A 22,190-nucleotide genomic window follows, 5' to 3' on the forward strand; every position below is an offset into this window, starting at 1 on the left:
ACTCTGGCGTCTGCTTTTTAGTGTGCAATGCAACATGTCTTTGGTTTGGTTTGCATGTCGTCTGTGATTATCCTAATTGGAGTCAACATCGTGTTCTGAGGTTAACTTGGTGTTGAAGTGTTTTCAAATGAGGTACTGTCTTCTCCAACTGGTACGGGTAGTGTCTCATGTTCTCAAGAAGGTCCAGGTCTTGTTACAGCTTGATGTGGACTCTGCCAGTTCTGTCTCTGGTAGATTGGTTCTTGTTGCCAAAAGTTGATCCACACCTTGTGTTTGTACGGTGTAGGAGACCAGTCCCATCTCTGGTCAGGTGATAGCAGGTATACACTTTTCACTTCTGGTGTAGTTCCTTACTTGAACTTCTTGATCCTGATGAAAACCACAACATTTTGCCTTGTTCTCTTATCATATAACCTGATCTTGCTATTCTTTTCCTCCACAATTTATCTTGTCTTGGGCGGTTTAAGCAAATCAAACGCTGTGCATAGTTGATGTTTAACCATGAGTAACACCGAAGAAACTTGGGCTGTTGAGTGTGCAATATACCTATACGTCAGCAGGAGTTGGCTCAATTGTTTAGACACTGAATCTTACTCTCTAGTTACCTTCAACAGATGTTTCAGTTGTGGCAGGATGATAAGGTGCAGATCAGATGTGTTGAATCCCATCCTCTTTTAAATAGCTTGTGATTCTTGCTAAATGAATTGTGGCCCATTATTGCTCGAGTTGTTCAGGGTTACCTGATTCTGCTGAAAATTTCACCCAGTCTTTCAATTGTTCTCTGAGAGGACATTATCTCCATAATGAAAACTCCTGGCTATTTTGAGTGGGCGTTGACCAGAATAAGAAACATATGTCTTTTGAATGGTCCCGGCATAACCTACATGTACTCTTTGCTGGACCTCTTCAGGCCATTCCCATGTGTGCAATGGAGCTAATGGCAGCAGATTCTGTACTTTTGCACAAGGCAAACACATTGCCGCCTCCTCCTCAATTTCAGCATCAAGCCCTGGACACCAAAATAGCTTCTGGCTATCTCCTTCATTCTTATGATGCCACAGTGCCTTTGTAATTGGTAAATACATTTTTCCTTAATAATGGTGGAATGACTCTTGTTCCCCAGAGGAGACAAGCTGCCGAGGTTGTTTGAGTCTTTGGATGAAATATGGCTTTAACTCATGTGCCCACCTTTACATCCTGCTCACTGTGTTATGGTTCAGGTCAGAAACTCCAAAGTGTTGTATGGAGCCCCTCTGAATCATAAGTTTTGCATCTTGAATTTGGCTAGGATAAGTATGAGATGTTTCACTTCAGGTATAATATCAAACAAAGTTTATTTAAAAATATAGTTAACATCTTTAGTAAGAAAATTAACAAGAACGTTTATCATTTACAAACAAGAAACCAAAATGACCACTATAATGTATAGCCCTTAACAAATATACCCAACGTGTTCCAATCAAAACCAAAACCTTCCATAGACAAAAGACCCTTTTCACAGGTTTAACACAGCAAAGACTAATGCTCACGTGATACTGGACTTGAGACCTTTGGATGAAGTCTGCAGTTCTCTGGATAGACTCAGAACAGTTTAAAGTCAGAACTTCCCAAACCAGGGACCAGGCAAACCACCAACAGCAGATTTTCTACTCCAGGAAGGCCTTCAACTGAACAGCAGAATTTCCCAAAACCAGGGAGAGTTACACCGCTTTCAATATGATGTCCACTCTCTTCTAAACTAAAACATTGCTGCTAGCCAAAAATAGAAAATGAAACCTTGAATTCCCTAGGAAGGAAAAAAAATGACCAGAATCCATGACCTTCCTCCTAACAATCAGGGCCATAAAACCAATCCCAGAGTAAACATGAACAACTCCCATTTAAGCTACTGAAGAAGCAATAAAAGGACATCTCCAGTCAAGCCAGTAATAAATGAGATCAGCCGAGGCTGTCAGCTAAGAAAACACTGAAGCAGTGAGAGCTGCAGAGATCATGATTTTGAAAAAAACCTTTCTTAAAAGATACACCAACGTCACAGCTGCCAGTGGTGGAATCCCACTACTAGACCCAAATATCATTGTCACAAGACAATGGTTCGTCAATAAAGTAAATTTCCTCCCATACAGGAATTGATAAAACTGTTTTATTCCAAAAATGATTCCTAGGGCTTCTTTTGCTATCTGTACATAATTGATTTCTGCTTTATTCAAGGACCTTGATTCAAAAGCTAGCAGCTTCTCTTCATCTGTGGGCATAATGTAGGAAACTACCACTGCCACCTAATAAGGTGATGTATTACATGCCAGTTGTAAAGGTAAATTTGGATCAAAGTATGTCAGGACTTCTGACTTTAGTAGCGTCTCTATCCTGTATGAAAACTTTCTCGCACTGATCCATCCACTTACATTGTCTATTTTGACACAATAAGTTGTGTAAGGGTGTATGAATAGTAGCCACATTACAGACAAATCTTCAGTAATAATTTAGTAAGCACAAAAAAGATTGAAGTTGATTGACATTTTAAGGTGCAGGTGCCTCAGTAATGGCTTTGACTTTCAATGGCGACTTATGCAGTCCCTTTGCATCTATGACCTAGATATTCAATCAAGATTGAAAAAAAAAAATCACATTTGTCTTCTCAGATTCCGAATTCACAATCTTCCAATCTCTGGAGTCCGGCATATAGGTTGCAGAGATGTTCTTCCTCATTCTTTCCAATCACTTAGATATCGTCTAAGTAACACTGAACTTCTTCGAATCTGCTTAAAATTTGATTGATCACATGTTGGAACATAAGGTACCAAATGGTAGTCTTTTATATAAAAAAATCCCTTTGTGTGCCACAATTGTCAATTATTGTGAATCTGAATCCACGTTCATCTTAACATATGCTTGACTGAGGTCAATTTTACTGAAGTGTTGGCCTCCAGCCGACCCAGTGAATAAATCATCAGAGGCAGAAGGTACCGTTCTGCACACAGTATCAGATTGATAGTGACTTGAAAATCACCACAAATGGGTCCCGATCCATCTTTCTTCATCACGAGTACAATTGGCGTAGCCCAATCACTCACATCAATGGGTTCGAGGACACCTGTTTTGACCAGCCACTCTAATTCTGCCTCTATCAGCACTGACTGAGCCTTTAAGCATCTTGCCTGTCATAAATCTTTAACTAAATGGCGATATCCTTCATGTTTCCCAGCTCACTATTGAAGATATAAGAATTCATAAGATGAAGTATGTCTCTTCAAGATCTTCAGTAGACCCGCTTTGGAACCCGTCATGAGATTTACCTCGGCCGATTTAATCTGATCTTTTCCAGCCAGGTTCTTCCCATTAGTGCTGGATAGTTTCCTTTAACAAGGTGCAAGGACAAGTCTGCAGAATGTTCATTCAACTGCACGGTATCAACATGGCCCCTCAACAGAGCCATTTCCCCAGTACAGGTTTTTAACACCATGTTCAAGAGTTTCAAGGCAATATGTTGAAGCTTTTCGTGGTCAACAGTTTCTGGTACCAACAAAACTTCTACTCCAGTGTCCACCTCCATTTTCACCGGTGTCTGCCCAGTAAAGGAGTGATACTGGAACGGTTTGTTGCACAATCTTTGGACTGTAATTCAAATCCTTTTTAACACCATGTTGACACTTTTTCCCTTATTCAGCTTTCTAATCAATGCATTTGGCTTTTGCTTTGTATAATTTGGGTCTGAAACTTGTTTCTTGTTCTAACAAGTGTGTTTAATGTGGCCCTTTCTGCCACAATTCCTAGACATGATATCTTTGCACAAACAATCTGCTGCTAAGTACCCGGTTTTTGCACACCAAAGGCAAATGCGTCCGTGTTCGGTTTTCAGCCAACATCTTGTGAATTCTTATGCTCGAACTCAACAGTTGAGATTCTTTGACTGCTAATTTTATGGATACAGCAACTTCCAAAGCTTTCTTTAGCATTCGGTTGCTTTCTGTTAACAACCACTTTTGAATAGCCTCATTCCTTAAGCTACAGACTAATCTTATCTCTAATGATTTTGTTCAAGACATCCCCAAATTCAGTATTCAGCGAGTCTCCTCTTCAAGGTAGCTACAAATTATGTGATTGATTCAGCTTCTTGCTGGTTACTTTTATAGAAACTAAACCTTTCGGCAATTACTAAATGTTTAGGTGAATAGTGGCCCTGAAATATTTCCACTATTTCATTGTAGGTTTTGTGCCTGGCTTTTCCAGCTGCACTAGATTTCTCAGGAGGTTAAATGATTCCCCCCCTAATTTTGCTCAGGGAAGTTGAACTATATCTGCCACTATCTTGTTCACTTGGATAAAATAGTGGAATTTCTCTGTATATGAGCTCCATTACTTTGTATTCTCATTCCCACAGAACAAAAAACTTCCACCATTTTTTATATGGAATGGACCTGCGTGAGCACAATGTGTCATGAATTTTTAGCATGACCTTGCTTCTTTTCTCCCCAAAACAACAAGGCAAACCCGAGCTCAGCCTGTTTTCCTTTGTATTTCACAACAACCCCAGCTCTAAATTTGTCAGGGTACTCGCTATGCATGGTGTTCCTGGTACTGTTATTGATCTTTTTGGGCACAGTACGTGGCAAGCTTCTTTCCAAAGTTGCCTTCTCCAGAATCTTCCGATTATTTTTCGGTTCCTCTGGTGGCTGCGACCTTATTTGGCACTCCTCCATCGCCAGCTTTCATGTAGCGATGATTTCAATTATTTATTCTTCTGTCAGGTGTCTACAATACTGTCAGACATTTTCCACTTTTCTTCTTTTGGAGTGGCTGCAAGTGTGGTCCAACCACCTTGTTGCCAGTTTTCTAAGTGGTTATTTTAAGAGATAGGCTGCAGGCCTCGAAGGTTTAAACAACCGAAGACGTTTATTGAAAGGATGTTAAAGCTACATGCTGGTAAGATAGACTGCTGGTTTGCCCAAACACTAACAGCCAATTACATCATCAGTGATATTATGTGATTGGTCTCTTAAAGTGCCCCTGCTCCACTGCAAAGCTACTAGCGAGGAAACACTAGAAATAACATGAGTACACAACACGGACCTTTCACTCAACATCCGGAAAAAACAAAGGTTGTCTTTCAACCAGACCCTACAGCACAACACCTAATCACACTGATTAAGATCAACGGCGAGATCCTGGAAAATGTGAACCAGCTTATTTCTATACGGTAGAAGCTTCCTGTTGACAAAAAGGTAGAAATAGAACATATTTATCCAATGTGCCAGTTCAGATTTCAGCATCTGACGCATGTATTTGATGTCTAAGATCTCAAACCAAAGACCAAACTAATGGTTTACTCAGGAACTGTGATTCTCTTGCTCCTACATGCTTCAGAGACTTGGGACAACCTACAGCAGGCACCTCAAAACACTGGAGAAGTGCCACCAGCAGGATCGTCACAAGGTCCTCCAAATTTGGTGGCAAGAAAGGCAGTCTAACAGCAGTGTGCTCTCCCAAGCAAACATAACCAGCACTGAGACACCAATCACTCAAAAACAGCTCCACTGGGCAGGATATGTCATTCATACATATGATATCAGATTTCCAAAGCAACTACTGAATTCAATTGGGGCATGAGACTCCCAGGAGGAAACAGAAATACTTCATGAAAGCTTTGGAGGGTAACTCTAAAGAGATCCAACATCCTACTGACTCATGAGAGACCCTGACTGTGACTCACCAAAATGGGGAACATACATTCAGGAAAACACAGAGATTTCATTGTAACACACAGAGACCAAGTCAGAAATCAGAGAGAGCACACAAACCTCCCAACAACTCATCCACCCAATCTTCTAAGCACCACCTGCCCTGTGTGGGGCAGGGTCTGCAGATTGCACACTGGATATATCAGCGATTTCAGAATCCATCAAACTGGAATGGATGCAAGTCATGCCTTAAGAGGGCATTAGCAACCATGGACCTCCATGTTAATCTTGCTCTGGAAGTGTGGATCATCTTCATTGGTAGTCCCATCCAGTTTGTGGGGTTCTTTGTCTATTTGTACTGCAACAAATGGGAAAGAAATCTAAAATTCTATCCTGGCAAAGAACTAATGCTTTCAACTTTAGAGAAATTCCCATGTTCAATAGCCTTGACAAAGTACTAGACTGAAATATATAGAATCTTGAAATATAACTCCCTGGTTGGTATACTTTTACCACCATTTTGTTGTCAAAATGCGAGTAGTGCAAAGAAATGCTATCCCAAATAATTTTTACCCTTTAAAAATAAATTATATGTTGACCTAATTGTTAATCACCAAGCACTATGTTTTGATTTTTTTTGCACAAGCAAATTATTGCAAATATAAAACACATAATAAGCATACTGATAATATGTAAATAAGCAAAGTTTCTAGACAACAGACTTTTTGAAAGAGACATCCGTAAAAACATGCAACAGTGAAGAGTAGTGCCAAATTGAGAGACTACTTTAGAAATTCGGGTCTTAATATTAAATAGTCAAGAAGGTTTAAAGCATAGAAACAGGCCCTTCGGCCCAAATTGTCCATGCTGCCCATTTGTTTTAAAAACCACTAAGCTAGTCCCAATTGCCCGCATTTGACCCATATCCGTCTATACCCATCGTACCCATGTAACTATCTAAATGCTTTTTAAAAGACAAAATTGTACCCGCCTCGACTATGGTCTCTGGCAGCTTGTTCCAGACACTCACCACCCTCTGAATGAAAAATTGACCCCTCTGGACCCTTTTGTATCTCTCCCCTCTCAGCTTAAACCTATGCCCTCCAGTTTTATAGACTGCCCTAACTTTTGGGAAAAGGTATTAACAATCCACCTCGTCTATGTCCCTCATTAAATGTCAACATTTCAGTTCATTCGTGTTAATGACACTTCCACATTTAAACTTTCTCTTTGAAAAATTATTAGTTCACAAGTATGAAACTCAGTAAATGTATCCAGTCGTCAGCAGATACACGTGTTGCTTCTGTATGAAGTGGCGAGAAGAAAAGCACTCCATTGTCTGAGGTAGTTGTTTTTTGACTGGACATGGTTATATGGTTATTGTTTCCCGCCTGGAAAGGCCACGCCAAAAGTCTCTGGGCCTTGACAGGCCAAGAGGTGTGAGGCTGGAAACTGGCACCACCCATCCCGACCGTTCTCCAGTTCCTACTCCATACTGCTGTCCCCCTCCCAAAATAAAGCTGTTGTTATTTAATGGAGATTGATGCAAGTTATTTACCAATACCACGCCGCACTCTCGGGCCCCGTGTCCCCCCTCTGATCGCGGCTCTGCTGCGCTGCAAGTTCGGGGACGAAAGCATCGTCGAGTGAATCATTGGTGAAGAGCGATCATGGACCCGGGTCCCCAAAACACAGGAGCAAATCCCGAGGCCGACCGACCGGCCCGGCGACAGCGGCGGAAAACAGGGCGGCAGCGCCAGCACCTCATCACCGCAATGAGGCGGCTCCCCCATCACAAAGCCCACATCACCAGCCATTAAACCCCCAGCCCCTCTCCCCCCAATATCCCTCCCGTCACCCTCCCCGATATCCATCCCCCCAGTACCCCTCACAGCTCCCCCCAATAACCCCTCCCCACACTCCCCCCAATATCTCTCTTCACCCGCTCCCGATACCCCCTCCCCCGATATCCCCATCTCCCTTCCCCAATAACACCGCCCCCTCGATACCCCTCCTTACTCCCCTCCCCCCCCCACTGCTCCCTCCCCCGTATCCATATCCCCCTTCCCTTCCAAACCCCTCCATACTCATCCCCTCCCTCCCTCTCCTATTCTCCTCCACTCCTACCCCTTCCTCTCCCCTCCCCCACATCCTTCCAACATAACCCTCCCCCCCTTTCCAATGCCCCCCCCCGCATACCCTACCCCTCTCTATACCCCTCCCCCATACTCCACCCCTCTTTATACTCCCCTCCCATACCCACCCATGCCCCCTCCCCTATACTCCCACCCTAAACTTCCTATGACCCCCATACCCGCTCCATAAACCCCTCTCCTCTACATCCCAATCCCCCTCCCCATTATCCCCATAACACCTTCCCTATGACCCCTCCCCTGCACCCCAATCCCCCTCCCCCTCATCCCCATACCCCCTATAACTCTTTCCCCTACATCCCCACATACCCCCCTCCCCTACATCCCCACATACCCCCCTCCCCTACATCCCCCATTACCCCACCCCTACATCCGCCACCCCGCCATGCCCCCCTCCCCTGCACACAATCCCCATGCCCCCCTCCCCTGCACACAACCCCCATGCCCACCTCCCCTGCATACCCCTCCCCTGCACCCCCCCCCATGTCCCCCTCCCCTGCACCCCTCCCCCCCCCCCCCATGTCCCCCTCCCCACGTCCCCCTCCCCTGCACACCCCGCCACGTCCCCCTCCCCTGCACACCCCCACCACGTCCCCCTCCCCTGCACACCCCCACCACGTCCCCCTCCCCTGCATGTCCCCCTCCCCTGCACAACCCCACCCTCCCCTGCACGCCCCCCATGCCCCCTCCCCTGCACCCCCGCACACCCTCCATGCCCCCCTCCCTGCACAACGCCCCCTCCCCTGCACCCCCCCCCCCCCCCCAAGTCCCCCTCCCCTGCACCTCCCCATGCCCCCCCTCCCCTGCACACCCCTCTCTCCCCTGCACACCTCCCATGCCCCCCTCCCCGGCACACCCCCCATGCCCCCCTCCCCGGCACACCCCCCATGCCCCCTCCCCCTGCACACCCCCCATGCCCCCTCCCCCTGCACACCCCCCATGCCCCCTCCCCCTGCACACCCCCCATGCCCCCTCCCCCTGCACACCCCCCATGCCCCCTCCCCCTGCACACCCCCCATGCCCCCTCCCCCTGCACACCCCCCATGCCCCCTCCCCCTGCACACCCCCATGCCCCCTCCCCCTGCACACCCCCCATGCCCCCTCCCCCTGCACACCCCCCATGCCCCCTCCCCCTGCACACCCCCCATGCCCCCTCCCCCTGCACACCCCCCATGCCCCCTCCCCCTGCACACCCCCCATGCCCCCTCCCCCTGCACACCCCCCATGCCCCCTCCCCCTGCACACCCCCCATGCCCCCTCCCCCTGCACACCCCCCATGCCCCCTCCCCCTGCACACCCCCCATGCCCCCTCCCCCTGCACACCCCCCATGCCCCCTCCCCCTGCACACCCCCCATGCCCCCTCCCCCTGCACACCCCCCATGCCCCCTCCCCCTGCACACCCCCCATGCCCCCTCCCCCTGCACACCCCCCATGCCCCCTCCCCCTGCACGTCCCCCCATTCCCCCTCCCCTGCACGTCCCCCCATGCCCCCTCCCCTGCACGTCCCCCCATGCCCCCTCCCCTGCACGTCCCCCCATGCCCCCTCCCCTGCACATCCCCCATGCCCCCTCTCCTGGACACGCCCCCATGCCGCCCTCCATGACCTGCAGGCCCCCCTCACCCCCCCTCCCCTGCACCCGTCCCCCTCCCCATGCCCCCCCTCCCCTGCACACCCCTCTCTCCCCTGCACACCTCCCATGCCCCCCTCCCCGGCACACCCCCCATGCCCCCCTCCCCGTGCCCCCTCCCCCTGCACACCCCCCATGCCCCCTCCCCCTGCACACCCCCCATGCCCCCTCCCCCTGCACACCCCCCATGCCCCCTCCCCCTGCACACCCCCCATGCCCCCTCCCCCTGCACACCCCCCATGCCCCCTCCCCCTGCACACCCCCCATGCCCCCTCCCCCTGCAAACCCCCCATGCCCCCTCCCCCTGCACACCCCCCATGCCCCCTCCCCCTGCACACCCCCCATGCCCCCTCCCCCTGCACACCCCCATGCCCCCTCCCCCTGCACACCCCCCATGCCCCCTCCCCCTGCACACCCCCCATGCCCCCTCCCCCTGCACACCCCCCATGCCCCCTCCCCCTGCACACCCCCCATGCCCCCTCCCCCTGCACACCCCCCATGCCCCCTCCCCCTGCACACCCCCCATGCCCCCTCCCCCTGCACACCCCCCATGCCCCCTCCCCCTGCACACCCCCCATGCCCCCTCCCCCTGCACACCCCCCATGCCCCCTCCCCCTGCACACCCCCCATGCCCCCTCCCCCTGCACACCCCCCATGCCCCCTCCCCCTGCACACCCCCCATGCCCCCTCCCCCTGCACACCCCCCATGCCCCCTCCCCCTGCACACCCCCCATGCCCCCTCCCCCTGCACACCCCCCATGCCCCCTCCCCCTGCACACCCCCCATGCCCCCTCCCCCTGCACACCCCCCATGCCCCCTCCCCCTGCACACCCCCCATGCCCCCTCCCCCTGCACACCCCCCATGCCCCCTCCCCCTGCACACCCCCCATGCCCCCTCCCCCTGCACACCCCCCATGCCCCCTCCCCCTGCACACCCCCCATGCCCCCTCCCCCTGCACACCCCCCATGCCCCCTCCCCCTGCACACCCCCCATGCCCCCTCCCCCTGCACACCCCCCATGCCCCCTCCCCCTGCACACCCCCCATGCCCCCTCCCCCTGCACACCCCCCATGCCCCCTCCCCCTGCACACCCCCCATGCCCCCTCCCCCTGCACACCCCCCATGCCCCCTCCCCCTGCACACCCCCCATGCCCCCTCCCCCTGCACACCCCCCATGCCCCCTCCCCCTGCACACCCCCCATGCCCCCTCCCCCTGCACACCCCCCATGCCCCCTCCTCCTGCACACCCCCCATGCCCCCTCCCCCTGCACACCCCCCATGCCCCCTCCCCCTGCACACCCCCCATGCCCCCTCCCCCTGCACACCCCCCATGCCCCCTCCCCCTGCACACCCCCCATGCCCCCTCCCCCTGCACACCCCCCATGCCTCCTCCCCTGCACATCCCCCCATGCCCCCTCCCCTGCACATCCCCCCATGCCCCCTCCCCTGCACATCCCCCATGCCCCCTCTCCTGGACACGCCCCCATGCCGCCCTCCATGACCTGCAGGCCCCCCTCACCCCCCCCTCCCCTGCACTCCCCCCATGCATCCCTCCCCTACACACCCCACAATGCCCCCCTCCCCTGCACACCCCCCATATCCCCCTCCCTTGCACACCCCCCATGACCCCCTCCACTGCAACCCCCCCCATACTCCTCTCCCCTGCACACCCCCGCATGCCCCCCTCCACTGCACGCCCCCCCTTACCCCCCTCCCCTGCACGCCCCCCCCTTTGCCCCACCCCATCACGCCCCCCTCCCCTTCACGTCCCCCCATGCCCCACTCCCCTGCTTGCCCCATTGCCCCACTCCCCTGCTTGCCCACCTCCCCTTCATGCCCCCCCTTGCCCACCTCCCCTTCACGCCCCCCCTTGCCCATCTCCCCTTCACGCACCCCCTTGCCCCCTCCCCAGCATGCACCCCTTGCCCCCTCCCGAGAGAGCCCCCCATGCCCCCCTCCCCAGCACGCCCCCCCTTGCCCCCCTCCCCAGCACGCCCCCCCTTGCCCCCCTCCCCAGCACGCACTCCCTTGCCCCCCTCCCCAGCACGCACCCCTTGCCCCCCTCCCCAGCACGCACCCCCTTGCCCCCCTCCCCAGCACGCCCCCCCTTGCCCCCCTCTCCAGCACGCCCCCCCTTGCCCATCTCCCCTTGCCCCCTCCCCAGCATGCACCCCTTGCCCCCCTCCCGAGAAAGCCCCCCCATGCCCCCCTCCATAGCACGCCCCCCCCTTGCCCCCCTCCCCAGCACGCACCCCTTGCCCTCCTCCCGAGCAAGCCCCGCCTTGCCCCCCTCCCCAGCACGCCCCCCCTTGCCCCCCTCTCCAGCACGCCCCCCTTGCCCTCCTCCCCAGCACGCACCCCTTGCCTTCCTCCCGAGCAAGCCCCGCCTTGCCCCCCTCCCCAGCACACCCCCCCCTTGCCCCCCTCTCCAGCACGCACCCCCTTGCCCCCCTCCCCAGCACGCCCCCCCTTGCCCCCCTCCCCTGCACGCACCCCTCCCCTGCACGCACCCCCCCTTCCCCTGCACGCCCCCCAATGCCTCCGTCCCCGCCCCAAATACCCCCCATGCCCCCTCCCCCCTCCCCCCTGCACGCTCCCCCCGTGCATGACCCCCTTGCCCCCCTCCCATGCACAACCCCCTTGCCCGTCCCACCTGCACGCCCCCATGCCCCCCTCCCCCGTGCACGCCCCTCATGCCCCCTCCTGCCCCATGCCACCCCTGCATGCCCCCCTCCCCCTACACGCCCCCTCCCCATCCTGCACCCCTCTCCCCCCTGCACGCTCCACATGCACCCCTCCCCTCTGCACGCCCCCCCCTCGCCCCATGCCCCCTCCTCCCTTTACGCCCCCCTTCCCCCGCACGCCCCCCTCCCCCCTGCACGCCCCCATGCTCCCCTCCCCCCTGCACGCCCAACCATGCCCCTCTCCCCACTGCACGCCCCACCATGCCCCCTCCCCACTGCACGCCCACCATGCCACCCTCCACGCCCCCCCATTCCCCACTCCCCACTGCACGCCCACCCATTCCCCCCTCCCCACTGCACGTCCACCCATTCCCCCCTCCCCACTGCACGTCCACTCCCGCTGCACGCCCCCCCATGCCCCCATCCCACCTGCACGCCCCACCTTGCCCCCTCCCCTGCACGCCCCACTTTGCCCCCCTCCCCTGCACGCCCCACTTTGCCCCCTCCCCTGCACGCCCCACTTTGCCCCCCTCCCCTGCACACCTCACCTTACCCCCTCCCCTGCACGTCCCCCCTTAACCCCCTCCCCTGCACGCCCCCATCCCCTCTGCACGCCCGCCTCATGCCCCCCTGCACGCCCCCCCTTACCCCCTCCCTCTGCACGCCCCCCCATGCCCCCCGGAAACGCCCCCCCATGCCTCCCTCCCCCCTGCATGCCCCCCACCCCCCTGCACGCCCCCCCCATGCCCCTCTCCCCCCTGCACGCCCCCCGTTGCCCCTCTCCCCTGCACGCCCCCTCCTTGCCCCCCTCCCCTGCACGCCCCCTCCTTGCCCCCCTCCCCTGCACGCCCCCTCCTTGCCCCCTCCCCTGCACGCCCCCTCCTTGCCCCCCTCCCCTGCACGCCCCCTCCTTGCCCCCCTCCCCTGCACGCCCCCTCCTTGCCCCCCTCCCCTGCACGCCCCCTCCTTGCCCCCCTCCCCTGCACGCCCCCTCCTTGCCCCCCTCCCCTGCACGCCCCCTCCTTGCCCCCCTCCCCTGCACGCCCCCTCCTTGCCCCCCTCCCCTGCACGCCCCCTCCTTGCCCCCCTCCCCTGCACGCCCCCTCCTTGCCCCCCTCCCCTGCACGCCCCCTCCTTGCCCCCCTCCCCCTGCACGCCCCCTCCTTGCCCCCCTCCCCTGCACGCCCCCTCCTTGCCCCCCTCCCCTGCACGCCCCCTCCTTGCCCCCCTCCCCTGCACGCCCCATCCTTGCCCCGCTCCCCTGCACGCCCGCTCCCCTGCACGCCCCTCCTTGCCCCGCTCTCCTGCACGCCCCACTTGCCCCCCTCTCCTGCACGTCTCCACTTGCCCCCCTCTCCTGCACGTCTCCACTTGCCCCCCTCCCCTGCACGCCCCCCCTTGCCCCCATCCCCTGCATGCCCCCCCTTGCACGCCCCCCTCCCCTGCACGCCCCCCTCCCGCCTGCACCCCCCCTCTCCCCCCTGCACCCCCCCATGCCCCGCTCCCCCCTGCACCCCCCCATGCCCCGCTCCCCCCTGCACCCCCCCATGCCCCGCTCCCCCCTGCACCCCCCCATGCCCCGCTCCCCCCTGCACCCCCCATGCCCCCCTCCCGCCTGCACCCCCCATGCCCCCCTCCCGCCTGCACCCGCCATGCCCCCTCCCCCCACCATGCCCCCCACCCCCCTGCACCCCTTCATGCCCCCTTCCCCCTGCACCCCTCCCCCCTGCACACCCCCCTCCCCCCTGCACACCCCCCATGCCCCCTGCACACCCCCCATGCCCCCCTCCGCCCTGCACACCCCCCATGCCTCCCTCCGCCCTGCATACCCCCCATGCCCCCCTCCCCCCTGCACACCCCCCATGCCCCCCTACCCCCCTGCACACCCCCAAGCCCCCCTCCCGCCTGCACCCACCAATGCCCCCCTCCCCATGCCCCCCAGAACACCCCCATGCCCTCCATCACCCCGGAACACCCCCATTGCCCTCCACCCCCCCAATGCACCCTGCACCCCCCATGCCCCCCTCCCCCATGCCCCCCTGCACCCCCCCATGCCTCCCTCCCACCCCACCATGCCCCCCTGCACCCCCCTCCCCCCTGCACCACCCCCATGCCCCCCTGCACCACCCCCATGCCCCATCCCATCCCCCCGCACTTCCCCATGCCCCCCATCCCCCCCGCGCCACCCCCATGCCCCCCTCCCCCCTGCACCACCCCCATGCCCCCATCCCCCCTCCCCCTGCCTCCCCCATGTCCCCCTCCTCTCCCCCCCCCATGTCCCCCTCCTCTCCCCCCTGCACCCCCCCATACCTGCCTCCCCCTGCACCCCCCATGCCCTCCTCCCCCCTGCCCCCCTCCCCCTGCACCCCCCCATGCCCCCCTCCCCCTGCACCCCCCATCTCCCTGCCCCCCTCCCCCCTGCACCCCCCATGCCCCCCTGCAGACCCCCATGCCCTCCTCCCCCCATCCCCCCTGCACCCCCCCATGCCCCCACCCCCATCCCCCCTGCACCCCCCCATCCCCCATCCCCCCTGCACCCCCCCATCCCCCCTGCACCCCCCATGCCCCCATCCCCCCTGCACCCCCCCATGCCCCCCTGCACTCCCCTCCCCCCTGCACCCCTCCATGCCCCCCTGCAACCCCCCATGCAACCCCCCCACCCATGCCCCCCTGCACCCCCCCATGCCCCCTCCCATGCCCCCCTCCCCCCTGCAGACCCCCATGCCCCCTGGAACCCCCCCATGCACCCCTCCCCCCATCCCCATGCCCCCCTCCCCCATCCCCATGCCCCCCTCCCCATGCCCCCCTCCCCCCTCCCCATGCCCCCCTCCCCCCTCCCCCCTCCCCCCTCCCCATGCCCCCCTCCCCCCATCCCCATGCCCCCCTCCCCCCATCCCCCTCCCCATGCCCCCCTCCCCCCCTCATGCCCCTACTGCACCCCCTCATGCCCCCCTCCACGCCCCCATGCCCCCCTGCACGCCCCCGCATACATTGAATTAATGTCTGAAAATCAATCTGTGCTGGTAACACTCATCTTGATGCTGCACTGCACTCCCCTACACACCCCAGCCCCTACACACCCCAGCCCCCATGTCCCCCTCCCCTACACACCCCACCCCCCATGTCCCCCTCCCCTACACACCCCACCCCCCATGTCCCCCTCCCCTACACACCCCACCCCCCCCATGTCCCCCTCCCCTGCACACCCCACCCCACCCCACCCCCCCATGTCCCCCTCCCCTGCACACCCCACCCCCCCCTCCCCTGCACACCCCACCCCCCCCTCCCCTGCACACCCCACCCCCCCCTCCCCTGCACACCCCACCCCCCCCTCCCCTGCACACCCCACCCCCCCCTCCCCTGCACACCCCACCCCCCCTCCCCTGCACACCCCACCCCCCCCTCCCCTGCACACCCCACCCCCCCCATGTCCCCCTCCCCTGCACACCCCACCCCCCCCCCCATGTCCCCCTCCCCTGCACACCCCACCCCCCCCCCCATGTCCCCCTCCCCTGCACACCCCACCCCCCCCATGTCCCCCTCCCCTGCACACCTCCCTACCTGATACTCCGCCCCCACAGCCCTCCTCCTCTTCAAGAAGCGCCCCCCCCCCTCCCTTCTGGGGGGAAAGTGGGGGGACACTCCCCAAATTCGATTGTCAGACATTGAGGTAAAGAGGCGGGGGAAACGTACCGTGGTGGAGGAGGCAGTTGGCAAATCTCCGCAGGCAGCCCGGGGAGCTCTCCTCCGCCTCCTCCATGCCTGCCCGCTGTCCGGTGCGGGGCGGGCGGCCTGGCCCTGGCTCCGCTCGCCGCTGCTTTTAATCCCGAGGAGGCGGTTGGTGCTGGAGACTGATCCAGACTGGCGGCTCCTGGAGTGGGGGAAGAGCAGAGTGTTGCTGCCGGCACCGGGGATGCTGCTGCTACTGCCGGGGGAGGAGGAAGGTGCTGGGAGGGCGGGTCTGTTGCTGAATGAGAGGCGGACAGCATCCAGCGGCCGGCCTGGGGGGCGGGGCGGCTTCACTCAGCCTCTGGGCACAAAGCCCTCTGACTGCTAACCTGCCCCTCGCCCCCCAGCCTCCCCCCTCATCATCCACCGCGCACAGCCCGAGCCTGTCCTTCCTCTGAATGTTCTGACAAAGTTCCTTCAGGCGGGTTAAATCTCCACATCCATCCGGAAGGCAATCTCACCGCGCGCTTCTCATTGCAATAAATCACCAACATTTCGAAAACCCGCAAAGGCGCCAAACGAAGCAGAGAGAGGCTTTTATTTGTAATTATCTTTGTTTTAGTCATGTGGCCAATGTATAAAACAAATGGCTCAGAAAGAGGTGTTTATTTGATATCCGGCTGGCTTTAACGAGGCATATTTCGGGGGTCTTTGACAAAGCACGTTTTGTTCTGAATGTGCTGCAGTGTGATCAGATCGTGCACGGGACACAATGCGGCAAACACATGGTGCTCAGAGAATAAGGAGCGATCTTCCTAAACTGCTCACTTCATTATAGGTGAGGAAAGAGAAAGCAGGTGTGTCCAGGGATACACTATGAATCATCAATGTACACAGTCTGTGTTAGCACAGAGCTGCATCCCCGAGCTCTGTCAGTCAATGTTGAATAAGCCCTCACAGCTCTGCTGTGGCAAGCAGCAAGCTTTTGTCTTCACATAAACACGCAATATGCAATTTTGAGTTTCGTTGCATTTTAAAGTTAATGATCCGATCTAACTGTTACGAAGCCCATTCCAATATTACGAAGTTCAACACCTTTATTTTTAAATATATGGACTCTCGTAATTTTATTTGATGTATAGTCCCAACAGATGCAAACATGTTGATTCCAGTACAGTAAATTCGTTTTCCCCCCTAAAAGTTGGATCTTAAGCATATCTTTTAATCCAACATTGGTATGCGTTTTCGATCCCAGATTTTTGCATCAACTTCAAAAAAAAATCCCAGGGGCTAACGTGCAGTTATACTATCCTTTGATCTTGATAAAAGATATTTGGCATCAGGACATTATTAACACGGGCCCGTTACTGATGCATAACGTGTGCCTACATAAAACAATAAACGGCGTTGTGATTCATTTTAATGACAGAAGAAAGGCGAACTCTGGCTGTGTATTGTGTTGTGAGAGAAGCTATACAAGGGATTTCCTGCAGATGTGCCATTTACGTCTTGCTGACGTCTGTTGGGCCCCACACAGTCTCTTACGGCTTTAACAGCTTTTGGAATCTATACCCGACCCAGTGGAAAATAAATAGACAAAGAGCCTCTCCGGAACAACAGAGTACAATGTCTTTTACCAAAATATGTGAAAGTAAGCACATACTGTACGGAAACACTCAAATTTTAAATAAAGACAATTAACCATGCAAATCATTCATATAAGATATAGTTTACATAGGATATAAGGCACAGAAACAAGCCATTCGGCTTTTTGGTCCATGCAGCGTGATGTTTCACTGTTCCCTCCTCTCATCGTTTCTCCTTTAAATCTATCACCCGAAGCCTCTATTCCCTCCTCCCTCATTTGTTTGCTCAGTTTCCTCTAGGTACTTTTCTTCAATCACTACTTGTGGTAGCGAGTTCCGTATACTTAACACTGGGTAAAGAAGTTTATTCTGAATTACTTATTGGATTTCTTGGTGACTATCTTATCTTAATAGTCAATATACGATGGCATAAAATTTGCTAATTCTGATTTATTATTTTCGAACTCATGACGCGCAATATTGTAACGCGAACTCCAAGCAAAATTAATCTTTTATCATAATGAACTCCGTTTTTAGCTCTAATTTCCCATAATTCTAACCATATACATGTAAAAAAAATGTATTCGTGCATTTTGACAATTCAGCAGCGTAGGTTTACCGGAGTTTTGATAATGTCAGGTATGAAGGAATAACCAGAGAGTGGTTTAACCATGATTTTATTCAAATTGTGTTTTAAACCTCTACGTATTATACACTATACACCCTCTAACAATTAGTGCAATGTGGATTAAACTGCCGCCTTAAATGGAAAGTGAATGTATATTTTAACTTATAATATTACCATGAACGCTGTTGAAGTTGTTAATGAATGTTTACCTATAAACACCACACATTTAGCGTTAAAATGGAATTCAATATCAAGACATTTAGTTATGAATGCGGAATGTATATCTCATGCATGGCTCTTCCCCCACACATTTTAACAATTGAAAATCACCTTTCAACAGCACCGTAACTGGAAGACTAATTCAAACCGGAAAGCTGGACGACTTCTCACGTTATTTCACCCTATGTAAAACATCTTAGAAAAACATTTAAGACCGAAGTAAATGCTTGAGAACGGAGTTTATACACAGGTACAGACTGTGAAGTGCTGTGAAGTTACCAAAGCGAATTAAACATGCCCAGAGGCGGATCTGCTCAATATTTAACCACAGGTTTGGATTAGCAGGTCTAGGTGCAACAAGTAAATATCTTCATTTTGCTTTTATTTACAGAATGACTATGCCGATGACTTTATTGACAGGTCCTCCAAATTTAAAACTGATTCTAGATGTGTTGCATGCTGAATGTGGGGGTCGGGGTCGGGGGGGGGGGCTTTAAATATCTTCCAGCGTTTGGGCATTTTTCACTTTAAATTATTTCGATCTCCAAGCGCCTCTGATTCACTAGTCTCTCCGAAGTGTGTTCAGGATGTCAAAGAAAGGACAACGAATTCAAAGGAAAATTGAAAGCTTTATTTTAGAACTATAATTTTGGGGTTGTATTTTAAATTTTGTCCTGGAGTAAAAATCATGTGGTAAACGTAATTCGGCTTATTTTTTATAATGTAATCATGTCACAGAACTGTAAAATATATGTGGATGGATCGGCTCCTGAAGTTAGTGTTTCAAAGAAGATAATGAATTTTAAATTGTAACATCCCATCCGCACACACCCGAATTGTAAAGAATAAAACTCAATAAAGTTGTTTCGTTTTACCTATTTTCACCCTTCGTATGTACTATTAAGAGCAAGCACCTGTGGTTCAGTTTTGGTTTTGAGTTCTTTCTCGGAGCCGAATGGAACAGGTTCTGGGTGATCATCGTCGGGGCTTCACGGGATCAGATTTCCACTAGAGTTTTGTAAAAGGGCAAAGGGATGACATCCATTATAGATGGACACTCATGTCTGATTACAGTAATGTATCTCTTCATATATATGGCCGTGCCATATATCCAAAATAACTATTTGAAAAAAAACATATTTCTAATCGTAAGAAATAATGAATTAGCAAGGAAACGAAATCCATATGCTCAACAGCATATTTTGAAAAAAATCTTTTAGGATAGACATGGTATTTTCGTTTCCATCTCAACGGCATCCCGTGCTTTAATCACAATCCGATTTCATACTGCAAAAGAAACCCAGAGTCCAGCAAATTGTTAGTGTGAATGTTCTGAACGTATTTCTCGAGGCGACCAGTCTCCAGTTCGTTATTATGACAACATAAGTTCAGAGTGTTGGGTTTAAGTCATCGTCAGAGTTTTTTTGCATATATCAAGTTTTTTGCATATATCAAGTCGGAGTTTCAGATCTACAACTTTAATCTTACATCTAAATCGCGAGAAGAAATCCCACAAGCAAGTTTTTAAATGGGGGCAGTCTATGTCATTCAATGAACTTCTCTAAAACTTCTCCCGAACCACAACCGCACTTTTCCTGGAAATCATATTAGTATTCAAAGAATCTGAGATGCAAAAATTTCTCAAAAATGTTTAAAATTGCAAACTTGTTGATTAATGTTGTTCATAGAATCCCTACAATGCAGAAGAAAGCCCATCGAGTCTGCACCAACCACAATCCCATTCAGGCCCCGTAATCCCACGTATTTATCCTGCAAATTCACTGACACTAAGGGGCAAGTTAGCATGGCCAATCAACCGAGCCCGCACATCTTTGGAGTGTGGGAGGAAACCCATGCAGATACGGGGAAAACGTGCAAGCTCCACACAGAGTGACCCGAGGCCGGAATTGAACCCAGGTCCCTGGCACTGTGAGGCAGCAGTGCTAACCATTGTGCCACCCATTAATCGAACAAATACCTCGGACCTGAAATCAAAAACAATTTTAAAAATGTATTTTGAAAAAATGCGCAGGAGATCAAAAGAATGCATCTTAATGCAATAGGAAGTTTATTACACAGCTAATAACAAGCATTGATTAGACTATGGCTTTTGCCATTAAATTGCCAGATGCAGGATTATTACTGCAGCAGTTAGATATCAGGGAAGAATCCTCTGCACCTGGAAAATATGGTGAAGTGTTGGTGTTTATTTGTTGGTCATGAAAATAGATTGGAATCAGGCAGGAATGCATTATTTGTGATTCCTGTCAGACTTGAGAGAAAGTGTATGCATGGCCAGAACATACCTGCAACTGTAATGCTGGATCACTTCGTTTAATATTTGAGGGACCAATTAATCAGTATGAAATGTATATCTATCAGCAGTAGTTAAGCTTAGAGAACTCCTGTTATTCTTTTGTACCATACCTTAAGCTTAGGCCCTGTCTGCCATTTTAAGTGGATGTAAAAAAGGTCCAATGGCATTATTCCAAAGAAAAGTAGTGGAGTTATCCTTTGTGTCATGAGCAAAATTTATCCCTTAATTACCATCACTAAAAACAAATTATTCTGGTGATTATAGCATCACTGTTTATGGGAACTCACAGCGTACAAGTGGGCTATCATGTTACCTACAACAGTGATTACAGTTCAAAACAAGTACATAATTGGCTGAAATGCACTTGGGACATCTGGAAGTTGCGAAAGATGCTATAGAAAAATGCAATTCTTTATTTCTACCATCATATGTACTAATAGATTGGAAGTGGATGGAATAAATTAACACTTTACCAAAGAGATTCTTTAGGTTAATGCAGATCATATGATTAAACCAGAATTTCTGTTTGGAATGGTAGATCCAATGTCAAACATCTACTGGACCTAGCAATTAATAGCTTCTGGACTGAAATAAAAGAAAGTATAAGTCATGCACATGAAAGAGAATAGTCAGAAATGTCTATGTAAGAAGAATTGGGAGGTCATTTAATACCTGGAAGATGCAGGTGTAGGTGGGTAGAAGAATGAAGGGATCTCAGTGTACAAATACATCAATCACTAAAAATTGTGTCACAGGTTAACAAAACCATAAACATAAAGGTAAACAGGTACTAAGCTATATTCCTGGAGGAATGGAATGGAAAAGCAGAGAAGTTATGTTAAATACGTATTGAACCTTGGTTCAACCACACTTAGAATACTGCATGCCATATTATAAAAAGGATATAGAAGCACTTGAGAGGATTTACAAGACAAGTTTGGGTATGCATATCAAGAAAGGATGAACAAGCTAGATCCTTTTCCACATGAAAAAAGGCTGAGGAGTGACCCTCATTTGACTTTGATGGAGAGTTTTGATAGAGTGGATACAGAGACAATGGACTGGATTCAATGGATGCCATATTTTCTGTCCACCAAGAAGGCAGTTGTCATGCAGCCATTTTGCTCTGGAATCAGCCAATCTAATTGACTGACAGTTCTGTAGTCCCTGCGCCACCAACTTCGAGCAATGGCCACTATTGAAACTACAGGCAGTCCCCATACAAGATAAGGTTATGGAGCCAGGCTTCAAGACAAGCCCATGGTATCAGTGGGGCCTAGCTGACAGACCCCAGCAAGGGAGGTTGGGGCCAAGTTTGTGAGACTCGGAGGAGAGGGTTAAAGGGATTATGATCTTGTGGGGGTATTCCTCCAGTGGACACAGGGGACTTGTAAAGGAGATTCCTTTATCTTGCCTAACATCAGCCCATGCAATAAAAGTTACCGGGTTACCCACCTAGTGCATTCCTTCCCTGCCATGGGTAAAATAGCAGTGCAGGCTGAATTAGGCACTCAAGTTGCCATTAAATGCCCTCCCTTTTCCACCATAAAATAGGAACAGATCAGGGATGGGCAGAAAGGTGGTGGGAAGGCCATGCACAGCATTTTACAAGCCCCCTCCCCAACCC

This window comes from Mustelus asterias, chromosome 15, assembly GCF_964213995.1.
Source record: "Mustelus asterias chromosome 15, sMusAst1.hap1.1, whole genome shotgun sequence".
Taxonomy (NCBI): Eukaryota; Metazoa; Chordata; class Chondrichthyes; order Carcharhiniformes; family Triakidae; genus Mustelus; species Mustelus asterias.